Consider the following 21,022-nt stretch of genomic DNA (forward strand, 5'->3'; position numbering starts at 1 on the left):
TAGTGCTTGTTATTAAAGAGAAATATCTGAATATTGTTATGAAATCTATTGGTCTTAATTTCTAATTTTGTCACATTCGCACTGGCCGCAGCTCATAGGGGCTCATTACAATACCAGTTAGAGTAACTCCGCCAGACACCGTCTCGGTCATTGGACTGAAGACACCCAGTCGGCGGTCCTGACCACCCCATTAGGATGTGACCGAACACTGTTCAGTCGAATTCCTATATTTTACTATGGGAGCATGCATTCCAGCCATAGACCGGCTGGAATACATGCTCCCATAGTAAAATGGGAGGTGCGGTTCATACCTGCCACAAGGTGCAGTGATCAACAGGGGGGCACAATAGGTGCACCTCAAAGGGAGCCCTGCTGGGGGCCCCTAACAACGCTTTCCAGCATGGTTGTCGTGTCCGACAGACCGGTATGGAAACCATGCCGGAAAACGTCATTGTACTCTCAAGGGCAGAATGCCCCCCCTTGAGATTACTTGCAGCATTCTGACTGGCAGACGGGCTCTTCGAGCCTGTCGGAAACAAGCCGAAATGACCAGCTGGATTCCTTACCGACCGCCTACATCCTAATGAGGAGGTCAGAAAGGAATCCAACCGGCCCATTATGATGCAGCCAGGTCGGAGCCTTTTACGGCTGCATCATAATCGGCCCCCTATTTAGTTTAACTATTCCTGGCATGGGCCAAGCCTTAAGGATCAATGCGCATTTCATTTTAATTGGGAGCGAAACGTGAGCTCCCTCCCCATGCAAAGTTAGGGCCCTGAAGACTCCATCCCACGGGGCCAAATGCTATACTGTCTTGGGTATCCCATCCATACTAACTGTCGATTTGAACACAATTGCTTTAATTACATTTTTATTGATAAACATTGTAATGCTTCTTTTAAATGCTGGATTTGATATGAATATGAATGTGATATGAATATGAATGTACTAATGTACAAGAACCTGAGGCAACTCAAATAATTTAATTCACATTCATATATTAATATGAAAGAAGAAGGAGGGGCTTAAAGAAAAATATATACAGGGTGTATCACAATTTTTTTTTATTATTTAGTTTTTGATTCTCGTTATTAAGTTTAAAAAGATATAAATAAGAAACACTTTTGAGCCAATTAATTCTTCATAAAACCAGGAATTTCCTTGACACACATCTACTACTTTCCCATCATCATTCATTCAAAAACACCCTACCTGTATGAGCAGAGTACTTGAGATATACAAAACAGTGGAATTGTCATAAAAACAATGATGCTTTAATTCTGCTGAATGGATTTCTTTTAAATACGTTTTCATGTAGCTTTTGTTCAATTATCTACTTGAGTTTTGGCACAACACATTCTTCAGGAAAGCCACGTGTTAATGACACTCAAACGTACCTGCAAATACATATCACAGTAAGTAAAGCCCTCACCAATAATCAACAATAAATAAAATACCAAGTAAAATACAAAAGATCTTTAACGGTTTCTAACCAGTGACAAAGGACCAGCACTATGTGGAGAAACACCATGTAGAAAGCTACATGCCAAAAGAAACCTTTGACCATGTTAAGTGCCGTAAGACCAACCGGAACCAACGAAGAGAGAAAAAAACGTAGGGGCCGATTATGATTGTGGAAGGACCGCCACTGCCAGCCATGCAGTGGCGGTCCTTCTCCAATAGGACTGTGATTTTCCCCCCACCACATTATGATGGCGGGGGGAAATCGCATTCAGACCGTGGCGGATGCAAGGACCGTCCCCCGAGGAACCTCCACAGACAATCGTTGCGATTGCCTGGCGGAGCGATCTGCATCCATTAAATGGTGGCACTGCCTAGCAGGTACCGTCTGCCAAATCACGATGTTATCTCCAGCCAGCCTTTCGTGGCGGGTAAACCACCATTGAAAGGCTGGTGGAGATTGGTTTCCGGGGCCCGTTGTGGCCCCCCCTTGTGCTGGAGGGAGGTGTGGGTGCCCTGGGGGATACCCATGGTACCCCCTACATTTCACTGCACCAAGTGGCAGGCACCATGTGGTGCCTGCCACGTTGTGCAGTGAAATGCACAACATGCTATTTTAACATCGCAGCGGGTGCTGCTGTCAGCAGCACCCTCCGCAATGTTAAAATGCAAACTGTCGCATCCTGATGTGGTCAGTCCCGGTCACCACCACAATGGCGGACGGACTCCAGTCCGTCCGCCATCGTAATTGGCTCCATAATGTGCACAGATAATGCTCCAAGCAAGGTAATTTATAAATGTGCCTATACGAACAAACAGAAATTAAAAGTGAATAGTAACCAACTACCCTGGAATGTGCAGATAAAATGTGTGACAGAATTGCACCAACCTGCACTCATGCATATGGTTACATTGAAAGCACAGAGGGAAACAACTGTTTAATCTGGGGTAAATGTTACATAATACAGAGGACTACAAGGTGTAGGAGTTGCATGTCATCCATACTGGTAGGCAGTATAGTTTAAGAGTGCTTGGTCTGGAGAAGCACAGACTCAGAAAGTAAATCAGAACCCGATGGTTGGAGGTTACATTTCATAATGATGATTTTTTTTTACCGAAAGGATTTCTCTGACAAAAGCACTGACCTATTTAAACTATATGCATTTTGTGATCTGCATGGTACACATTCTTTGCAGCACACACATTAACCCTCTGTGATACATAAAATGAGTTAAAACTTCCACTTGACAAAACTCCTTTTCTCTCCAGGAAGAACATTAATCACCAAGTTATCTTGACATTTTTATTTTTGTATGACAATTTCGGAGGCCGGCAATGCAGCAGGTGCTTTTAAAACCATAAAATACTTCCAAATAGGCGCCCCCTCGAAGAGTCAGCACCCAGTGCGGTGGCACCGGTTGCACCGCCCTAAAGCCGGCCCTGAGAGTGTTAAAAGGAGGTCTTTGTGTCCAGACCTAACCACTCGTGCTTGTGGCGCGCAGCTCAAACCGGCCATTGTCATTCTGTTTGTGGCAATCAGCCGCAGACAGAATGACAATGGGCGGGAGGGGCAGCGAGGAGGAGTGCAAGGAGCCCCATCAGTGAGTTGAGGCCTCTGGCAGGGAACACCTCTGCTCCCTGCAGGGCCCGTAATCCCGGACAAAAGGCGTCCGTAAAAGCATAAGTGGCCACAGGGGGGGGCAAGGAGGAGCAGTCCAGGGGGGGGCAAGCGCCCCTCCTTGCCCCCCCCTGCGGACGCCCATGGGTAAATGAAGTATTTCGCACAAGAAGTTAGCTCAGAGGCTGGAAGATATATGGTAGACCATGCTCTTAAAAACACAGAAAGGGAATAATGTGACAGCCTTCAACCAAAAAGTACACGAGATAAAAAAACCCTGAAGGTAGTTGTTTTACTGGTAATACCTACGGTATGAGGTGGATACTGAAAGGGATTCAGAATTACACCAGTTCCGTGGATTGCAAAAAGGTCAAAGTAGTACTGCAAAAGTGGATGAAAGTAAAATGTCATGAAATGAATGGATGTCGCTGTTTGCTGAAATGGCAATGAATGCTTAAAATCATAGGGGAAACTCACTGGGTAAAGCGTTTACCGCTGCATCCTGCTAGGCACATATCCAGTTTGATAGATCAGTAGACAGAGTCGCTAATGGATGGGCAAAGGGCAACAAGTAGCACATTATAATCGGGAGGTAATGGCGACCTGCCTACTAGGTGCGGGGTATCTAAAAACTGATGTTCACTCACCGATCACATTGCAAGTTCTCATGGCCCCTGCAACTGGGAAGCTCGCCACACCTGGGGGCCGACTACCATTACTTCCTTTCAACACTGTGGCACAGGCGTACTCGCCGTCGCCACTACATGGACCATAGTTCCTTGGGGCAACTTGCTGGTAAGACGAGCAGTGTGCGGCCAATTGGATGTGTTGTACCGAGCGGGGATACCGGAGAAGGTCAGCAGTACTGCGTCTGACATAAATGGACACCTGGAGGCCAGGCTTAATTTAAAGGATGTACAATACTAGGACGCAGCAAGCGCATGCATAGAAAAGGGATTTTGTGATTGCTATATTGGCTGCCATATTAAGACCAATACTAACCCACTGACGAACAGTTTAATGGGGCACAAATATTTGCTCGTAGGGGCTGGTGAAAAGGTAAATAACTAATAATTTCAAAAAACATTGCAGACTAAAAAAGGAAATTACTTATTTACGACAGCAGCTGACCCTGAAATAAGAGTGTAAAACACTGTGTGATATTTGCATGAGCTAATCATGCATATTTAAGGGGCCATGTTGGAATGGAACTGAGAATATTATTATGAATATGGTTATGCAATCTATTTATGTCGTGACCATTGAACCCCTTGAAAAACGCAATAGGTTTCGTTTTGTATATTGATGTAATCACCCCTTGACAAAACCAATATCCCTGCCTTTTATATATTGACATACAGACCTCTTGACAAAGCAGGGTGTTCGCGACCCGCATTGGGTTGGGCGTGTGGCCAGACACTGTAGGGCATCAGGCCAGGCTAAACTCAATGCCATGTGTTCCAGTGTGCGGTATGCCAACGGGGTGTTGGGCACATTGTCAGTCCTGTACTGCAGGGGTTGCATGGAGGGCCTAGTCGCAGGCCTTCCCTGTGGCCACCCACATGTGTTGTCATAGTTAGGGATGCCAATTAAATCTTAATTTACATTAAAAAATCCTAGAAATTCACTTAACCCTTTCGCTGCTAGACCTCCCCCCCGTGCTAAGCCTTTTTTGGCTTTTTGGGGTAGTTTGCACTTAGGCCCCTGTAACTTTTTGTCCACATAAGGTATCCATGCCAAATTTTCACCCTTTTCTTCCAACATCATGGGGATTTTAAAGGTACCCTAGGTTTGTGGATGTTCCAGCCCCACTCACCTGAAGTAGCGGTACTGCGGGAATGAAGATAATTCCATTCACCCCTAGCCAGCGCCTCGACCCTCCGTGCTTATCGAACAAAGCACGATCGGCCAATGCACCGGGGGAAGGTAGGAAGGAAAAGGAAACGGGGAAGGTAGGAAGGAAATGGAAACAGGGAAGGATGTGATGACACTGATAGGCTTCTCTCAGGGTCTCACTGGGACTGCAGGAACTCCACCAAGCATCAACAGAAGACATATAATAGAAAAAGAATACAGACATTAATAAACAAAAACAAAACCCTGACGTGAACTAAATCAAAAGCACAAAAACATCACAAATTCCTTGCTCACCCCTTGCTGTTGTGTAGTCGCCTCCGTATGTATTGGAATTTAAGGCATTCTTTAAATCATACGGGGAAGCAGCAATTCAAACATAGTCCCAAACATCTACAAATTTGCCCAGAAGAGAATTCAGGATAGTTCAATACAGCTGGAAAAACACTCAACGTGAAAAAACCCGCTGTGAAGCCTCTCAGCTATTTACCGAAAAGGATGGGAGAGTGCATATACACAAAAAGAAAAGACCAGTGCACTGGGAAAATAAGAAAAGCAACAAGGGTAAAGGCAATCCAGCACAAGAAATGAGGATAAACAACTCCTCTCTAACCTGACCGTGGCAATAAGGTCCCAAAGTCCAGGAAACAAGAAATCCAGTTTGTTTGCTCCAGCAGGAACAAACCGAATCCTTCGAGGACCCAAAGCAGCCAAGAACTCCTCCAGGTAGCGAGCACTTCGATCTTCAGCCGGGGGCAAGGACGCCAACGGCCAACTTCTTCCGGGGCAAGGAACCGGAAGCAAACCCAAGTGAGGAGGAACTGGGAGAGGGCTCTAAATACACCCCATCCCGCCTCCAAATCCCAACGCGACTGCACAGGAAAAGGAAAAGCCAGCACTTCACACGCACATGGGGAAAGAAGAAAAGAAAAACCCGCCCACACCCATGAAACAGAAAACAAGGAAGAAACGGCAGTACCGCACAAACAAGGGCATACATACACACAGAAATATGGTAAGGGACAGGGCTATCGGACCACAATAGTGGATTCCCCTGGATGGGACCCAAAATACAGCTAAATTTAGTTTTTAGGAGGGAAAATTGGGAAAGGTACTGCAGAAGAAAGCATCTGGTTTTTCCCTAGTAAACGGTATCGACAAAGGGTTTGTGTTGCTGAAATCATCTTCTTCCCAGCTTTTAGGGACAAGCAGACTTTTGTCAGAAAAACAAAATATTTTACATAGTTTTGGCATTTTACTGGCACATAGCCTATTTTGCTACTTTTTGTGCTGTCAACCTCCTTCCAATTAGAGGTAAAAGTGGGTGTGAAAGCAGTAATGGATCCCGGAAAGCTTCACATTTCTGAAAAGTAGACAAAATTCTGAATTTAGAAAGGGGTCATTCGTGTAGATCCTTCAAGGTTTTTTTTTAAAGAAGTTAACAGTTGAAAATAAGAAAAATTGAAAATGAGTTGTAAAAAGCAGCCATTTATTCCCACATTTTCTCCTTTAACTACTCGAAGTATGATAGATGTTTATAGCAATATACTGTTACATCTGATGGACCCTTCTGGTTGTGGGGATATATAGGACTTGTAGGTTCATAAAGAACCTGAGGAACCCAGAGCCAATAACTGAGCAGCGTCTTGCAGTGATTTTTCATTGTGTACCGGGTATATAGCAATTCATTTGGTAAAAATCTGTGAAAAATAGGTATCATAGACACCTATGTATTTCCGAAATGGCAACAAAATATAAAGTTTAGAAACAGTAGCTATTTTCACATTTCCGAAATTGTGGTTACCCATACTAGCCTGTGAATTGTAGGACATTTTTCAAAGTGACTTCTTTTTACACATTGTCTTACATTTGGAAGGCAGTAATGCATAGAAAGTCAATAGGTAATAACAGTTGCTCTACAATTCTAAGTTCCCCTAAGTCTCCCGATAAAAATGGTACCTCACTTGTGTGGGTAAGCCTGGTGCCCACGACAGGAAACGGTCCAAAACACAATGTGGACACACCACATTTTTACTGTGAAAACAGACCCTTTTTTTGCACAGTGCCTAGCTGTGGATTTTGAACCCTAGCTCAACCGGCACTTAGAGAAACCTAGAAAACCTATACATTTTTTAAAACTAGACTGCCATAGGAATCCTGGATGGGGTGACTTGACTAGCTCTCTCTGGGTTCTGTTACCCAGAATCCTTTGCAAATCCCAAACTTTGTAAAAAAAACACATTTTCCTCACATTTCTGTGATGTAAAGTTCTGGAATCTGCGTGGATCCACAAACTTCTACCCACCCCGCATTCCCAAAAGTCTCCTGATAAAAATTGTACCTCACTTGTGTGGGTAGGCCTAGTGCCCGCGACAGGAATTGGCCCAAAACACAAGATGGACACACAACATTTTTACAGTGAAAACTGACCCTTTTTGTGGAAAGTGCCTAGCTTAAGATTTAGAACCCTAGCTCTGCCGACACCTAGTGAAATCTAGCAAACCTATACATTCTTTAAAACTAAACACCCAGAGGAATCCAGGAGGTGTGACTTGTGGGCTCTCACAAGGTTCTGTTATCCAGAATATCTTGCAAACCTCGAACTTTGTAAAACAAAAAACACATTTTCCTGACATTTCTGTGATGGAAAGTTCTGGAAATTGCGTTGGTCCACAAAATTCCACCCACCCCGCATTCCCCAAGGTATTCCAATACAAATGGTACCTCACTTGTGCGGGTAGGCCTAGTGCCTGCTACAGGAAACAGACAAAAACGCAACGGGGACACACCACATTTTTACAGTGAAAACTGACCCTTTTGTTGCAAAGTGCCTAGCTTAAGATTTTGAACCCAAGCTCTGCCGGCACCTAGGGCAACCTAGCAAACCTATACATTTTTGAAAACTAGATACCCAGGGGAATCCAGGAGAGGGTGTCTTGTGTTGCCCTCACCAGGTCCTGTTACCCAGAATCCCCTGCAAACCTCAAACTTCATAAAAAAAGAAAGATTGCTCACATTTCTATGATGGAAAGTTTTCGAATCTGCGTGGATCCACAAAATTTCACCCACCCCACATTCTCTAAGGTCTTCCAATAAAAATGGTACCTTGCTCGCGTGTGTGGGTCAAGTACCTGCAACAGGCAAGTGCCCAAAACGTATTGAGGAGACATCCAGATTACCTATAAAAAAACAACCTGGTTTTGCAAGGGGGGTGGTCTCCTGGGTTTTTGGCCCCATGCTCGGCGGCCATCTTGGGAAACTACCAATCCCACACATTAATGAAACTAAACACCTGGGGGAGTCCAGCGATGTATGGCTTGCATGGACCCCCCCCCCAACAGTTTCCTACCCAGAATCCCTTGCAAACCTCAAATTTAGCTGGAAAAAAAATCACATTTTTCTCACATTTCTCTGCGGGAAAGTTGTGGGATCACTGTGCTCACACAAAGTTCCTACCACCCAGCGTTCCCCAAAGTCTTCTGATAAACATGGTGCCTCACTCGCGTGGCTGGGCCAAGTACCCGTGACAGGCAAGGGTCCAAAACTTATTGAGGAGACATCCAAATTACCTATCACAAAACAATCTGGTTTTGCAAGGGGGGGGTTTCACCTGGGTTTTTGGCCCCGGGGTCAGTGGCCAACTAGGGAAACCTAAAAAAAACAGACGTTTCTGAAAAATAGACACCCGCCGGAATCCAGGGAGGTGTGGCTTGCATTGATCCCCCAAAATTATCCTTCCATAAATTCGCAGTAAACCTCAAATTTAGCTTAAAAGTCACATTTTCCTCTAATATCTGTGTGGGAAAGTTGTGGAATCTCCGCACAGCACAAATTTCCTACCACTCACCGTTCCCCACAGTTTCCCGAAAACAATGATGCCTTACTTGTGTGGATGGGCCAAGTGCCTATGCCATGGAAGGGCCAAAAACGTGCAGAGATCGAGGGGGCCAAAAGTGGGTCCAAAAGGGTAGTTTGTTTATACGTTTTAGGCTAACGCTACTTTTGGCACCCATACAAGTGAGTTATAATTTTTCTCGGGAGACCAAGGGGAATGCTGGGTAGTAGGAATATTGTGCCTGTGCGGTGATCCTACAACTTACCCACACAGAAATGTATTACTTTGTAAGTAAATTTGAGGTTTGCCGAGGATTCTGGGTAAGAAATTGTTGGGGGATACATGCAGGCCACACCGCCAGCCAAGAGTCAGTACACGCACACCACGGTCCACACATACCACCAGCCAAGCGCCATCCATGCACATTGCCAGCCAAGCGCCGTCCACACACATCGCCAGCCAAGCTCCATCCATGCCCACTGCCACCCAAGAACTATCCACATACACAGCCAGCCAAATGCTATCAATGCACACAGTCAGCCGAGCAATATCCATGCATACCGCCAGCCAAGCGCCATTCACGCACTCTGCCAGCCAAGTGCCATTCCCGCACACTGCCAGCCAAGCAGGGCCGGACTGGGTACAGCAACCAGCCCTGGCAGACTACTGCTCGATGTGCCCTGGCAGGGGGAAGGGCATGCTAGTAAAAAGCATTGCTCTTCCTTTTGTTACTGGGGCCTGATATTGCAGCACTGCTCAAAACCGGCTCCCAGTGACAAAACTTCCCCCCATGGCCAGAAATCTGTCCCCCACCCTTCTGGGTAAACGTCTGGTGCCCGCTACGGCCAGTCCAGACCTGCAGCCAAGCACCATCCATGCATGCAGCCAGCCAATCCCCGTCCCCGTCCACTGCCAGTCAAGCACCACTCCATGCACACCACCTGGCAAGCCGCCCGCCATGAAAAGCAAGTGGAAAGTGACTTGACTTTGGGGGCCCCAAGCAGGGCTCCATTCCCCCTGTCCCTCTGCTTTGTGGCCTGGACTAATCCGCATTGTGCCTGCAACACGGTGCAGGGCTGTTTACACACATCTATTTTTCAATGGCAGCTTGTGCTGCCTCCCTTTTTCGCCTGCCACACAAGCTACCATTGAAAAATGGATGTACCCAACCACCCATAGGGCGGTCGCATCCTAATATAGTGGGTCGAAGCGCTGACCTAGGATCGGGTGGTTCCATTCCACAACGGTATCAGTTGGACACAAGCGGGATGTGGCGGGGGCTGTCGATAGATGACAGAATAGGGAAATTTTAAATAAATTAATAAATCCTATTCCGTCGTCTGTTGACAACCCCACCCGCCCACTGCCCGACCGTGCTTACCTTCTCCAACCGCCACTGGTTATAACAGTACTCCTGGCATGTACTATGACATCATTGATAACATCACTGCTGACAACTGAAATTACATCCTTCATGACACCACTCTGCACGACGAGTATGTAAAGTATTACTCCTGTAGAAATATTTGACATACTCCAACATGATCTGAACTGCGGAGCAGCGGAGCTGCAGAGCCGTGGTGTGGCACCAGAGTACTAGACATTCCTGGAGCAGGTCAGGCATGAAGTGCTGCAGTAAGTCACTGCACTGCAGCACACCTAGGCAGTTTTGTATGCAGCCTCGCCTCTATCTGCTCCAGCACCTCCTTCACCTCCCTGTTCCTGCTCTGGGTGTCACATCACATCCTCTCATTCCAGGCATTGCGAGAGCTTTTTCCTGCCGGCCCCTGGGGTAGTGACATGATCAAAGAACAAGGGAATCCTACTCGCATGGAGCCTGGGTACTAATTTTTGGAAGGAAACAATGGCTCATGTGGAATAATAACCAAATATATAATAAACAGAGCACAATGGCAATATAGAGGGTTGAAAGTAACGTCAGAAAGAAAAGTTAGCTATACACATTGGAAACTTGGTAAAAAATAGTATTCTTTTTATTCATAATGGATTTTTTTTTTAGACAATATCATAATACACATTCAAAACAAAATAACAATTTTAACAAACAGTCATGGAAGGTGTCCCAGTGACAAAAGTGATTAAACCTAAACTAAAAAAGTGACATAAAGTGCAACATAAGTGAAAGGTTTCAATTATTCAATATAGAGGCGATCATAAAGGATAGTGTAATGTAATTATCAACACTTATTCGTCGTAAGTGTTGAATAACGATTCGCCTCTATTTTTTGTCAACAGCGTTTCGACCCTATTTGCAATAAAGGGTCTCTTCAGGACCTTCTAATGTAGGGACACCTAAAAATAAAATAATAAAAATAATACCATCAGTATAGAGTCCTATTTAGAGAAGACGGTAGTAAATGTCTACTATTTAGCCTGTATACCTGAACGGTGGTAAAGCTGCCTAACGTGTAGAGGTAGTGTCACCGTGTTAGATGTGAAAAAAATAACTCACAGGTTACCCAGCCGGGTGCTGTGAATATAAAATTCGAGTATAGTTAATAGTTAGAATAATTTTTAAGTGTACAGAGTATTATTTGTACAAGTAGTCATCACTTACCCCTTGTGAGGGTTGAATCAGGCCATACAACTGGCAAATCGTTGTTGGTCGTTATCTTATGCTTGCGTCATAATGGGTAATCTTTAAGCGTAAAACACCGATGTAGTAGCGGGAAGGCTGAGGGATTAGCAAAAAAAACAATCTAGCGGGCCGTGTTCTGGCTTTCACTGTACTCGAAGGTTTCGATAAACTGTAATATAATTAAAGAGAAAGCCTCATAAAAAGGTGTCTCATATGTCTCTCACAAGCGATATAAAGAGTTAGAGAGAGACGTTCTTACCTATCTCGAAGCCGTTACGTGTCTGAATATTCCGCATTACGCTACAACAGAGGAACGTCTTTCACTCTGTGTGGTACAATCACAGTGATTGGTGGAAAGGACTCGGTATTTAAAGATGTTTGGACAAGAAATAGCGAATCCGGAGGCCGCATTTACGGGGCAAAATACAGGGATCAGTGTTTGTGTTGCTAGGCAACCTGTCGCATACCGGTCAAATACGAGCAAGCACAAAAAGGGCAAGTGATTGTCAATAAAGTTACAATAACATTGTAACTCATTATGTAGATACTTCTTTTCAATATACGGTGACACGTTGATATTATTTACGGGAACACGCGATCGGCCCTATCTAGAAAAAATGAAACAGAAAAATAGCGTATGCCACGAGCTGAATTTGGATACAAATTCCAATGATATATCATTCCTATTACAGACAGAGCCTGGGGTAGTGACAGCACAAAGACCCACACCGGCGCAGAGGAGGGGGAGCATATGCGATAGAGCCTCAGAGACAGAATAGGCCCCCTGTGCCACAGTAGCGGCCTGCCCAGGTGCCCTGTGCGGCTTGTGGCCTGTGGCAGGTATCCGCTCCTCCCTGGCGACCGCTAATCATACTGCAAATCATAAAGCACAATCACAACCCGACAAACTAAGTCCACCAAGTCCACCTAGCACAGCAAGAGCACCAAAGTCTATCTAAAGGAGAGGGGGAGAAAAAAGAACCGGTGGAAAAGAATCCCCCCCTGAAAGACTCCAGGGGTCCAGCAAAAAAAACAAAAAAAAAGGGCAGAAGTGCCACTCATTTAAAACTAATAAATCTCCCACAAGAGCCCCCGAAGAGTGCCCAGGAGGATCAGGTGGCACAGGAGGGACAGGGGCAGGGGCAAATCGGTGGCAAACAAAGACAGTACAGAGGGGGCACAAATCGTCAGAGGGACTCACTCGTTTGCAGCCAGTTGGAAAGTCACACACAGAGTCTTCCTATGAAGAAGGGCAGTAATCATGGGAAAGGGTGGAAAGACAAAACGGCAAGCAAGAACCAGTGACCTGGTAAAAGCTCAGGAGGAGATAAAACCGGCTAATGCAAGGAAAAGCCTGGTGGACTACTGTACCTCTCGGCCATGAGACCTAGAAGGGACAGCAGGAGATGGTTATATAACCTGAACCGGTGGGGACCCCCCATTAATTACCCACACAGAAGGCAATGCCAATATGGAGGAGCAACCCGACAACCAAGGAAGTGAACAGAACAGTTCTCAAGTCAAGGAAGAACCGAAAAGTAACATAACAACAGCCAGAGACGGCAGCAAAAAGTCTGAAAATATGCACCTGGCGTGAAAGAGCTCTCCTGAACTTCCTTAATTTCAATATCAAACCTAGTGCCGAATTGCAGCCCAGAGGGGGTAGAATAGGGGGGGGTGTGGCTGAAGGCACTGGAACGCATGAATATGGGACAACTATGGTTGGTGTGGACTATGGCAGAAATCTATGCGGAAGAACCAGTTGGGAGGTAGCCAAACATGCCCTCAATGAGCGCACTGGTGCTGAGGAGCCCAGAAGGACTCGAGATGCGCTCGGGAAGGCATTAGATGGATGTAATCTCCTTAAGTATGGCAGATTCAACAATCTTAGAGAGAAACAAATGGATAAACGAACAGGGAGGATGCCCAAAAAAGAACTTACACCCCCACAATACCCAAGAGACATTGCTGGCTTCAATCAATGTCACTCTAAGGCTTGCCACTAATGCCCTCACATGGCAATCCCGCAAAATGGCGGTGCAAGTGGATACCATGCAAATTCTGGCCTTTACAATAACAAATATGGAAGCAAAAATAGAAGAAATGGAAGAAAGAGCAAGTGAAAATGAATTTCAATGCAAAGAGATAGTGGAAAACTTTCAACAATACCGCAAACTACGGCAAGTGCTGACAACAATGTTCAGGGATATGAAAATTCTTAACCCACTCAGCAGCTCCAAAATAGACACAGGATCTCAGCCGATGGACACAATAAAAAGATTTGAACCAGCTACAGGGGAACAGACCAAGGGTGGCAATGGGGATTAGGCTACGCCCCAAACATTCAATCCATTAACATCAGTCATTGGCGACAAGAATTCAACTAGCCCGACTGGCACAGTGAACAGAGACCATTATATAGAAGGACAAGAGCAGGGAACAAATAAGATGCAAGTGGACACTAATACTAACCACAGCAGCAATGAACACCAAATGAAAGGCATGGGCCAGGATGTGAATGACAACATCAGCAATAACAGCAACAATAAAAACAGCAACATCAGGAACTCACGCACAAGGCTCGAAAGAAAAAGGCTGAAGTAAAGACAAAAAACAATATGAGGGACTCTGGCAAGAAGGAGCTGGGGACAGCTTCTCTTTGCACTGGAGCAAACAACTAAAATAGAAGAAACTGAAAGCGAGAAACTGTAGCTAATATTTGAAAGAAAAAACGCACCACAAAAGGACACCAAAGAGGAGGAATCCATGGCTCAGAGAAGAGAGTCCCAGGGCCCTCGGCAAGTAACAACAAGCAAGGTAGATGAGCCGGCCCCACCAGCAGAAGGGCTGAGAGAGCCAATGGGCATAATAACCAAAATCATTTGCCAGGCAAAGGACGGAGAACCGAACAATTTGTGAGAGACGTGTACAAGTACACTGGTACTATACAGCAACTAGGACACAGCAAGGAAAAAGCCGAAATGATATGTAAACAGAATGCATGGCCCAACAAGCCATGAGGCGAATAGACTTAGACCCTAGTGCCCAAGCAGAATCAACCGGGAAACTCATATGCCGCCTACAGTTCAGGTCACGGGTGAGACATGATATACTGAAGAGGGCTAAAATCCTGAGATTCCTTCAAAATATACCCTCACCAGCACATATATCAAGCAAATAACTCCTAAGCATTCAATTTGAGGGTGACAATCAACCTAACACGCCTGAACGTACCATAGTGACATGGAAGGAAACCGGGATCGCTCACTCAATTTTGCAACAAAAATAAGCACTTTGAGAACTGGGGTATATGTGTAGAGGAGTCAAATAAAGAAAAATATCCTTATGTGCTCAACAATCTATCAGGTAGGAGAGGCAGCTCCTACTCTGGCAGCAAAGCCACAAAAGGCCTGCTACAGAGGACTCAATCTGCAGAACAGAGTATCGGCTACCAAAATCTTAGAATCGAGTACAGACCAGACATGAGCCAAATGCAAAGAAGAATCTTTGAATGCAAGGCAATGGAGGAAAAGAGATGGGAAAGACAGGACCACACAGCATCATCGTCCAGGACAGATTCATACCATTGCTCCGAACAAAAAGAGGGGTCCTGCACCCATAGAGCTGAAAACCTGAAACAAGTGAGAAAAGGTGAAGGAGTACGGCATGGAGCAAAAAAGACCACCATCAGCGTCATTTCATGGAACGTAGCCGGCATCAGAGCATCCAGTCTGATTGACCAAGCATGAACCCACCACAGGAGGGAGATAGACAAAAAAGATCTAAGACAAGTACAACTGCAATATAAAACCCTCATTCTGAGATCTAAGGCAGATTTTTACGCTAACTCCATTACACAGGCTTCCAACGGGTCCAAAGCCCTCTTTAAGATCGTCCGAGACCTTTCCAACCCAGACTGCATGAATAACAGAGTCGCCCCCTCGCAAACTCTGTGTAGCGAAATCGCCTCCTTTTTTCAGGAGAAGATCTCTAACATTGTGAACAATTTGCAGGACAACATCCAGGACAGTCCTGAGGAAACAATCAGCCCGGCTGACGGAGATCAAAAACTGACTGCTGTCCTGGACAGTTTTCAACCTCTCTCTCATGAAGTTTTTGACAATCTGACTGAAAGTGTGTCGTCTGGTTCTCCCCTAGATCCTCTTCCCCATAAGATATGGAAGCTTCACGGACGTAACACTCTCCCCTGGTTAAGGATGATCTGCAATCAATCCCTGATGGCTGGATCTGTTCCAGGCTGTTGGAAATTAGCAGTGGTAACCCCACTGATAAAAAAGCCGAACCTGGACCCTCTGGTGCCAGCTAACTTCAGGCCCATTTCTCTTTTGCCTTACCCGGTGAAAATACTGGAAAAGTCTGTAAGTAAGACTCTGTCTCAGTTTTTGGAGGAGAACTCTCTGCTAGACAGGGATCAGTTCGGTTTCCGTCCTGGCCACGGAACCGAAACAGCGTTAACCACCATGCTGGACCACCTTTGAATGCGTGCCGACAACGGGAATGCTATGATCCTGGTGCTTCTCGATATGTCGGCAGCATTCGATACGGTGAGCCACCCAGTCCTGTTAGAGAGGCTGAGGCAGATAGGTGTAAAGGGTAGAGCGCTGCAATGGTTTCAATCTTACCTAGAAGACAGACAGCAGGTTGTTACCTTGCCACCGTTCTCCTCTAGCAGGTCTCCAGTTGCGTACGGGGTGCCGCAGGGGTCCGCAATTAGTCCCATCCTTTTTAACATCTACCTGCGGCCCCTGTTCCCGTTAATAAAATCTTTCGGAGTCAGCTTGGTGAACTACGCTGACGACACGCAATTGGCCTTCTCTTTAGAAGGGGATGATGCACTATCCATGGACCGCTTCCATCAGTGCATGAACCAGACTACGAATTGGCTCAGAAGGAACTCTCTTCAGTTTAATAGCGGTAAAACTGAGGTGGTCTTCTGCTCGCCATTTAGGATCCCCAAACACTTCCCTCCTGATTTCTGTCTCACACCGGAGGAAGGACCCCTCATACCAGTCAGGAAGGTTCGCAATCTTGGGGTGATCATCGATGACGACCTCCAGATGGTGTCCCAGGCAAGCAAGACTGCCAATGTCTGCTTTGCCTTGCTGCGGCTACTGCGGAGTATTCTTCCTCTGCTCCCCAGGGAGTCGCGAGCTACAGTGGTACGCAGCACGGTATTAAGCAGACTTGACTACTGCAACTCCCTTTATCTGGGGGCTCCGCAGTATATCCTCCAAGGATTGCTGAGGATTCAGTCAGCCGCAGCCAAGCTAGTGCTTGATAGGCGACGCTGCTCCTCGTCGGCCAGAGCACTAAGGGACTTACATTGGCTCCCTGTGGGGGAAAGGGTCGTTTTTAAGTCCTTGTGTCTAACTTTCAGAGCAGTACATGGACTGGGCCCAGCCCCTCTACAGGATAAGTTTGCTCGCTACATACCAAGCAGGCAACTTCGCTCTTCTACAGCTGGTCTTCTGGTTATTCCGAGATTTAAGCGCACTAGGGTAGGCGGAAGATCCTTCAGCACAGTAGCATCCGGCTTGTGGAACAAGCTCCCTGTGAACCTGCGACAGTGTAACTCCCTACTTGAATTTCGCAAGGGACTTAAGACCTGGTTATATCCTAAAGCTTAATCTAGGCAGGTTTTTTTCCTGAGTCTCCCTCTGTCATCTTCTGATGCTGTCTTTAAGTCAAAAGTGCCAGGATGCCCGTAGGGCGATAGTTGCGCTATATAAGCTCCACATCAATCAATCAATCACTTTGCCTGCAAGAAACCTGGGCAGCCCAAGATGTTCATCACCAGGGATCCACTGGTCTCCACATACCAGCTAAGGAAGTACACTAGCATGGTAGGCCCACAGGTGGCCTTTCAATACATGTGAAGCATTTGCTAGAAGTCAACATAAAAGAGCATAGGAGACTATCTGACACACTGCAGAATCTCATGTTAGAGGGCCTTCGGGATGGCATAAAAGAGAAGGATCTGTTACTTATAAGTAGATGCCTAAATTGGCCAGGGAGCAGCAAAGTTGGTAACAATAAAGAAGTTAATCACTGTATTAGAAGAGAGGCTGTGCGAGAATCCATCTATGGCCACGGTGATACCAGGAGATTTTATTCACCATCATTTGGGCGCAAACTCAGCAAACAAGATAAGGAGTTCACCCACAGAAAGACAATTCTGAGAATTCTACAGTTTTTTCAAAGTACATGGACTGGCCTCAGCAGAGTCCTGGGCATCCGAGGCAGAACTCACGGCAACAAGTATTCCCTCCCATAACAATTGCACTAAAATAGATTACATGTTCTTAAGCAAGAAAATTAAACAACAAATGCTGGAATTTGAGATGCAGCAAAGTGCACAAAGCGATCATGCCATGCTGGGAGCAAACTTTAATCTCAATGCTGAACAACTGGATCACATTGAAGCCATTAGTAACACCAGGGGCACAGAGAAACACAAGCTGCTAAGGAGGATTAAGTGAAACACATAAATCAGTAAACTTAGAGAGACGATACAAGGGAAGACAAATAGGAGGAATAAAGAACATTTCAGTCTGTTGTTACAAAACTGGGGACTCTGGATAGCAGACCTGCATAACGCCCTCTTAAAAGGGTCCCAGACAACATTATACAAGTGAAAATAGAAAGCCAGGAATAAGTTAAGAGACATCAAACGCATAAGGGACAGTACACGAAGCGTGAGGTGGGCAAAAATAATTCACCAAAAAACAAGAAAAAAAGCCACTGAGATGGCATACAAGCAAGTCAACTGAGAGCAAAATATCTTACATGGAATCTAAAACAAAGGCACATAGAAGATGAATGGAGCAAAATCCACAAACTGTGCAAAAATTGCAAACAGAAGCAATTCTGTGACTACATAGCCAAGTTAGAGAATGAAAAGATAGCCCAGGGGAATACAGTAACGGCGGAAGCATGGCAGGAGCATGTAGCTAACACATATACTACCGATCCAAGGGCATTGCAACAAGGGGACAGGGAGACCCCGCAGGCGGAGAGCAGTCTGGCAAGCAAAGAGCACCCAAAACTAGACGACATGAGGGCACAGGAACAGCACACAGTGTAGAAAATCCTAAAAAAGATGAGAAAAGGAGGGGCACCAGGGCCCAACAGTCTCCCAGATGGCATGTTCAAAGAATGCCTTGCCTACTGGTCAAAGAGATTATCAATCCTTTATAGGGAATGCAGGGCAAAGACAGATGTACCCGACTCCTGGAGAGGCTCTATGTTGCAACCGATATACAAGAAAGGCAATAAAATGCATCCAAAACACTACAGGCCAATAGCCTTGTTGGACATAGAAGGTAAAGCATACACCAGTTCTCTACGAAATGAGCTAAACAACTGTATTAAAGTAAACTATATTTTACCAAAAAAGGTTTTGAAAGGGTGTTTCAACAGTCAATAACATAGTGGCACTATCATACCTGGCTCAGCAGGTGAACACCAATAACAACTTACTATTGCTCGCCTGCTTTTTGGACTATTCAGCGACATTCGATGGCGTCTTGAGAATCAAGCTGTGGAAAAAACTGAGCAGCTGGAATATCCCAGAAAACCTCCTAAAGGCTATTATCTCACTATATAGCAACACCTGGGTGAGGATTTAATTGACAGGGGACACAGTCTCCAAAAGGATATACATTGGTTCGGCCTGAAACAGGGCTGCGTTTTAGCCCTGACGCTGTTCAACCTTTACACAGCAGACCTTGGCAAGGCCCTGCAAGAAGCTGCATTAATTACTCCAAAAATAGGAGCACACAGACTACACCTCCTTCAGTATGCGCAAGATCTGGTAATTTTTGATGATACCGGAGAAGGTCTACAAAGGAGTCTGGACTCCTTGAACCGATATAATGAAGCCAACATGCCAGTAGCCAATGCAAGTAAAACCAAAGTGGTAGTATTTGGGCAGTATGCAAGAAAAATCGTGTTCAGATGGAGACTGGGAATGCAGATGATAGAAACAGTATGAACTTATAACTACCTGAGTGCATGGCTATGCGACACAAGCAAGGCAAAGATACATCTGACCAAGCGGAAAGCCAAAACACAGGCAACCACATATGCACTGTGTAAACTACACCAGAAACTATGTAGCCCCTCAATGATTCGAATCAGGTGAACAATTAAATTTAAGCTGATAGCAGTAGCAGGATATGCCCAGCAAGCATTCCCAGAGCAGATGGAATTTTCCCCGGAGAAAGCACAGTGCCTGTGCTACAACCTCGTATTCAGGCTTCCAAATTATAACAGCAACCGCCTGATCAGGCTGGAATTCGGCCTACTACAACAAAACTACTGATGCATGAGTACCTTTGCGAAATACTACTCCCAGATACTCAAGGCACCCACAGGCTGTCTGAAAAAAAAACTTAAAGTTATTTTTTAAGGGGGGAGGGCAAACCAATGGAACTCCCACATGCAACTGGCAGTGTCCAAACTGAACTTAGCAATAGCCAACCAGTCACTGGAAGAAGCAAGTTACCCGGCAATAAAAAAGTCTCTAAAAAAACAAGTAACTCTGCTTTCGAGGGCTGAAGACATAGCTAGACAGAAAGAAAAGGGAGATTTACCAGGTCTGACTAACTCCTATGAAATAAACATCAAGCAGCCATATTTGAAGAGTGTGCTGAGCCAGAAATGTTTGAAAGACATCTAATGGGCCCGAATATTACAACTCCAAATTAAGGAACTCAACCCAGGATGGAAAAGCTTTCAGCGGGCAACTGAAAGTAGGCTATTCATATATAGAGCAGAGACCCTGTTACACCTGGTATATTGCTTCCGTGCTCTATTACAGCAATTCCTGTCACTTCAAAAGCAAATGTTTGTACGATATGAGAAAGACCATTCCGCAGTTAAAATTGAGAGCTTGGTCCAACCCTCAGAATCAATAAAGTATTTTGGTCAGGTTTTTAACCCAGACAATGAAACTTCAGTATCGGTTGATGAAAGTGATCTTAATGGAACCTCAGCACCTTTAGATAAATGAGTTTTTATTACTTTGGATCCTTCCATTCTGGCCCATATTACTTTGAATGAGGTCACAGTGGCCCTAGATAGATGAACAAATGGGAAGGCAGCAGGACCTGATGTGGTCCCAGTAGACATTTTTAATGTGGATAAGGATCTCTAGGCCCCGATTTTATAAAAAGTGTTTAATACTGTAGCAGGTGGTCCGGTACCGAGAACTTGGACAGAAAGTAATATAGTTCCGATTTTTAAGAAGGCTATAGTAGTAACGTCAAATGCTGTCGCCCTATTTCCCTTCTCGCTACAACTTCAAAACTAATGGGTGGAATCCTCTTGGAGAGATTGGAAATTTGGGCAGCCGAAAACTCAATTCTTACAGAATAACAGTACGGACTAAAAAGGGAGATAGGGACCCTTGAGCAGTGTTTTAACCTTCATTTAATAATTAGTAAATACACAGTTGCGAAAAAGGGCCATCTACATCTGTGTTTTGTTGACCTCACAAGTGCATTCGACCTCGTGAATCACGTGAAATTATGGCAAACATTGGCTCTCATGGGTGCCCCGAATGACATTATTGCATACTTGTCACAAATATATTACAGTTGAATAGATGAGTGCGATATGGGGAGTGAAAAAC

The sequence above is a fragment of the Triturus cristatus genome, chromosome 1_2 (assembly GCF_964204655.1).
Source record: "Triturus cristatus chromosome 1_2, aTriCri1.1, whole genome shotgun sequence".
Taxonomy (NCBI): Eukaryota; Metazoa; Chordata; class Amphibia; order Caudata; family Salamandridae; genus Triturus; species Triturus cristatus.